This window comes from Trachurus japonicus, chromosome 17, assembly GCF_045865225.1.
Source record: "Trachurus japonicus isolate A0001 chromosome 17, Traja_1.0".
Lineage (NCBI taxonomy): Eukaryota > Metazoa > Chordata > Actinopteri > Carangiformes > Carangidae > Trachurus > Trachurus japonicus.
Genome location: NC_140923.1, coordinates 12,927,078 through 12,933,125, shown reverse-complemented (window position 1 = coordinate 12,933,125; position 6,048 = coordinate 12,927,078).

Here is a 6,048-nt window from a genome sequence, read left to right as displayed (position 1 = left end):
ACCATGTGGTTCGATTTTCAAAATAAAAGCACGCTTCTCGTCTACCTCAGTGGAGTTGCTGCTCCCCCGCGTGGCTTTCTCAATTACTACAAATACACTCACCTTGGATTTTAAATTATTTATTTATTTATTTATTTATTTACATACAAATAAATACTTATTTAAACCCACTTTTACAGACTTGACCCATCAATCAGCCAATCATATCTATTACATCCGGTTTGCCTGTTCACCTGCTGGCTTTAATTAATTAACATCCCTTGTTCTCTTTTAGTTTTTTAGTATGTTTTTTATTTGAACTTGTCTTACGAGTATTTTAAACTATTTATTGCACTCCCTGCACTTTTTCTTTTTCTCTCTTTTCTTTTCTCTCTTTGATATGTGGGCCAGTGTTACGACTGTAATGTATGTAGCCTATGGTGTATGTATGTTTTTTTTTTTTGCAAGTACAAAGCAGCTGTAATATTATGCCCATGACAAATTTCCCTCCAGGGACAAATAAAAGTTTATTTGATTTGATTTGATTTGATGCCATCCTCTTCTTTCATCATCTATTTTATCTCACAGGTTTACTCAGATGCTCTTTGTTTTACTTTACACCTTCTTCTGTTTTAACTCTTTTATCCCATCTTTCCTTATCTTATTGTTTCCCATCTTATCTATTTTTTAAAATCATGTATACCACCTTTTTTATTTATTTATATCTAATCAAATGCATCCTGCATTTTAATTTGAGTCATCCTGGTCTCAATTTGTTGTTGGGTTCTCCTATTGCCCGTGTTGCTGTAAACTATTCACTGCGTTCAAACCCAGAGCTTAATGTGATGATCAATAATAAATTAATTAAACATGTGAAAGAGGTAAAATTATTAGGAATCATCATAGATCGTACATTATCATGGGACATGCATATTAAGAGGATAATAACCAAAATTGGAAACATTCTTTCAATGATTAGGAGATGCTCTAAATATCTAACAACACAAATTACTAAACAAGTCATTCAAGCACTGGTTTTGTCACATATGGATTATTGTACAGTTGTTTGGTCCAATACCTCACTAGCCAACATCAGAAAACTGCAACTTATACAAAATAAAGCAGCACGTGTTGCACTTATTTGTGGAATAAGGTCGAATATTTGTCAAATGCATGATGCCAGTCTTGGTTGGCTGGATGTCAAGCACAGATTGTCATATTTGTTGATGGTTTTTCTTAGAAATATAATAACAACTAAAATGCCATACATTTTGTATAGAAAATTATCTTTTAGTTCAAACATACATAATTATTCAACTCGACATGCTGCTGGAGGTTATTTTATTTTACCCAGGGCACTCTCTCAAGGTACAGTATTATATAGAGCAATGAAGGAGTGGTGATGATTAATCCAGGTGTGTCTGTCACAATGGTCAGACACACCTGGATTAATCAGTTTGTCCAATAATGTAAGACAGGAAATGAAGGACCTGCCTTAAATTCAGGAAGTGCTGGAGCTGTGCATAGAGCCCATTGAACTTGTTGCTGTATTTCTTGGGTGGTCCATCTCTTATTAATAATAATCTTTATTATGGACTCGAAAAAGTGGTCCACTCTCATACACATACACACTTAACATGCAAGACAAAACCAAGTAGACAGACAACCAAACAATTAATATAAAATACAGTAATTTGTCATTGTTAGTTTAAAAGAAACGGTGCAAATTATTGTGCCAGTGCTTGCGAAGCCTGGATGTGAGCCGATATCCCATCATGGGGCAGGTTAAGGCCTTGATAACACAGTTATCAGATAGGTCCAAACGACACATGAAATTGAACATCAGCTTACGCAACAATGCCGGACAAGTTGGTACATTAGAAGATACAAATAACTGGCTGGCACTGTGCCACCTAGGAACACGTAGCAACAACCTCATGGCGTCATTATAAGCCACCTTTAGCCTCTGCATACTTTTCACTCTGTAGGAAGACCAGAGATGAGCTGTATACAGGGGGGTGACATAGGCCCTGAACAGAGCACATTTGACATCAACAGAACACACAGAAAATTTTCTTAACAGCATATTGGCCTGTGCATATATTTTACAGCACTGACGACGGATGTCACTGTCATCTCTGAGATCATCAGAAAAGACATGGCCAAGATATTTTAGTTCCTTCGTCATTTCTAAGGTACCATCAGAGAGATAAAAAGTAGGAAAGGACGATTTCCTGTCCTCCCTAGATCTCACTACCATGGCCTTACTTTTTTTAACATTATAGTTAATGTCAAATTCTCTGCCATATTGTGTACATATTCTTAGCATTTGTTGTAATCCTGCAGTATATGGACAGAGTACAACAAGGTCATCAGCATACATGAGATGGTTGACAACTTGGTTTCCCACAATACAGCCTGTTTTACATTCATTCAATTGTTTTGACAAATCATCAATATAAACATTAAAAAGAAAAGGAGATAAAATGCCTCCTTGCCGGACCCCATTACTCACATGAAAAGGAGCAGAGACAGCATCATCCCACTTGACCTGAAATGATTGCTGAGCATACCAGTATATGAGAACTCTAACAATATATTTAGGAACATTTCTCTCAAGCAATTTAACAAATAGTTTGGCATGATTAATCCTATCGAATGCCTTAGAGGCGTCAATAAAACAAAGAAACACAGAGGAGTTTTGACTTTGGTACTTAGCAACTATCTCTTTTAATGCAAAAATGCATAGGTCAGTACTATGTTTTCTCTTGAACCCAAATTGATTGTCAGTAGTTAATACATACATTTCTATCCTATTTAAAATGATCCTTTCCAGCACCTTAGACAGTATACTGGCAAGGGCAATAGGCCTGTAATTGTCCATGCTGTTTAGCCTTCCAGCCTTCTCCTTAAGAACAGGGACCAGTAAGACAGACAGGATGGAATCAGGAAGAACTCCATGCACCAGGAGGCCAGTGAAGCACAGGGCTAACAATGGGGAGAGCCTGTAACTGGCATGCTTGAGATGTTCTGCAGCAATACCATCTGTACCACTTGCTTTGTTGTTATCAAGCATCTTAATGGCATCTGATACCTCACCAGGTCTTACTGTGACATGAGAGTCCAAATCAACAATATTAACAGCAGCAACGTTACTCTTAACACAGTTAAAGAGCTTGGAATAATGCTTGCACCATAACTTTGCAATGTTATCTGAGCCACAGACACCTTCAATGTCATATGGCAAAGAAGTTTTATGATTATTCATCACTTTAATTGCATTCCAAAAGTCTACATGGTTATTATTTTGTAGCTTCCTGGCAAGCAAGTCAGCTCTGATAGTGTTCTCGTTGGTCTTAATATGGCGGAGAGCATATTTATATCTAGCATTAGTTTGTTTCTTATACTCAAACACATCACCCTGTCTGGGCCTTCCTGCATTAGACCAGAGTTTAAAGGCTTCCCTTGCTGTGGCATGATGTTCAGCCACATACTCGTTCCACCCGGGTTTGATGTTAAACGCCTTCTTATGCCCACAGAGAGGCCCAGCAGAGGCGTGTAAAGCCTTGATTATGTTATCATATAAGTCACAGAGGTCAGCAGCATGACTCATTATGGCATTTGTGACTTTTTGTCTCTTGTTTTGTGAAGCACTTTGTAAACTTGTGTTTTTAAAGATGCTAAATTATTATTATTATTATCATTATTATGTATTGGTTTATTTAGCAGGGATAGTGCACATCAATAAACATTGCTGCGCCAGAGTTAGCCAAAAAGGCTTGTCTGTGCAAATTCTCATTCATTCTCATTCTCACTTTTTAAGTTTTCCTCAGATATCCATTCATATCATACAAGACATTCAAAGGACTATCAACCCTCGCGGACCCTGAGGTCCTCCGGCACCGGCCTTTTATCCATACCAAAACCCAGAACCAAAACCCATGGTGAGGCGGCATTTAGCTATTATGGCCCCCACCTGTGGAACAGCCTGCCGGAGAGCCTCAGGGCCGCAGAGACAGTTGATATTTTTAAGGGAAGGTTAAAAACACACCTTTTTAGTCAGGCTTTTAACTAGATTTAAAATTCTTCTTATGGTTCTATCTTATTTTTCTGCTTCTATCTTGCTTTTAAAGATGTTATTAACCTTAAATAATTTTACTTGTTTTACTTATTTTATTTATTATCTTACATATTTTTATCTTTTTAAACTGTTTATTCTATTAACTAATTTTTTCAATGTTTTTATCCTATCTTATGTTTTTAGTTTTAGCTTTAACTCCAGTGTTTCCTCAGGGGGGTCCTCCACGCTGGGAGCTGTGTCTGGGCTGCTGCTGGGGGCGCTGTCCCTGGGTCCCTTCGGCTCCGCTGGCTGTGGTCTGTCGGGGTCTGGGGGCCTGGGCGCTGGTGCCCCCTGTGGCACGGCCTGCCACTCCTCCCAGTGTGGACGGCCCTAAAGATAGCGCTTCCTCAATCCTCAGTGTCATGCCATGTCTCCCTAGTGTCAGTAGTGAGAGAGAGTGTGTGTGTGTGTGTGTGTGTGTGTGTGTGTGTGTGTGTGTGTGTGTGTGTGTGTGTGTGTGTAGGTGTGTGTGTGTGTGTGTGTGTGCAGTATGGGGTGTGGGAGGGAGGGGTTTTTACTTGTAATTTGTTTTTCTGTTTCTATTTTTCTGTGTGTAAAGCACTTTGTGTTGCATTCCCATGTATGAAAGGTGCTCTATAAATAAAGATTGATTGATTGATTGATTGATCTTCCCTATTGTCAGACATTTTTTTTTAGCAGTTTGTTTGCATGAAAAAAGGACAGGAAAAAACCCCACCAAAAACCAAGAATTACATTGAGGTCTTCAAGGTACTTGGCAGGTCGGTTGCTCCAAACATTGTGGACTATGTACTACAATTGTAATGTGGATTTATTCTGTCTCAGAGTCTTCTGGCTCCTCATGAAGCCCCAGACTGACTCCATGATGTTGAGACTATGGTGGAGTCTCCTCATCACAACTCTGACTGGATGTTTGGGATTTGTAGCCCTGCTGCTGCTGCTGCTGCAAAAAAAAATGTAGGATCAATCAGACACATCCCCAATCGTCTGTGTGATTTATAAGAATCGAAACAAAGTAGTTAGCCGTAATGATTACAGAAGTATATCACTTTTTTTTTTAATGCATAACCAAATGATCTCTATGCATACGTGTTCCAAGTTATCCACATGGTTTCTTGGAAGTACTGGACAAATTTCAACCCAAACCAGTGAAAAATAAGATGTTAATTGAATTTAGCCTGAGGGCCAGACTTCAAAATTGATAACCAAAGAAGTGTTTGAAGTGGAGCTGTAGAATTCACAAGCTGTCTCGTGAATTTTAAAAAGCCAAAATCCACGAGGTCCTGGGTGAGTTGTTATGGCATGACCATACTGTTTTTTTTTGTTTATTTCTCTGAAACTTTGATTATTTAAGAGGTCAAGTCAAATTAATCTCTGATATATTCAATAAATATTCTTTATATTTTTTTATGTAACTTGCCATACATCTAGACAATGTATATATGTGATGGTTCATTATACATTTAATCATCACTCTTGTCAAATGGATCACATTTCTGTTTGGGTTCAGTCTGGATTTTTCACTGAGGGTGGGGCCATAGACTGTAAAGGGGCATACATGTAATTTTTAAGATGTTCTAACCTGGAAATTGAACTTTATGTATTTAAACACACTTTTTTTTTTTAATCTAAAGAATATTATATTATACATATAGTCGAAAGACAAATTTAGGCTGTTTTATACTAGTCCTGTTTTATATTGCCCCTTTGATTACGCCTGACTTGTCACGTAGCCTAACAAGACTTTCCTTTCTGTCGCTGACAACGTATAGGCTATGTAAGAAACAAAAACCAAAATAAACCAGATAGTTCGCACCAGCATTCAATTCTATACAGATATATAAATTGTTAAAAGTATAAAAGCTTTTCACAATAAAAATCTGCTGTAATGTTTACAGTCGGACGGGATAGGGGCGTTTAAATGACTTTTTTATTTTTATTTTTTAAACCGGAAGTGGGCGGAGCCAGCT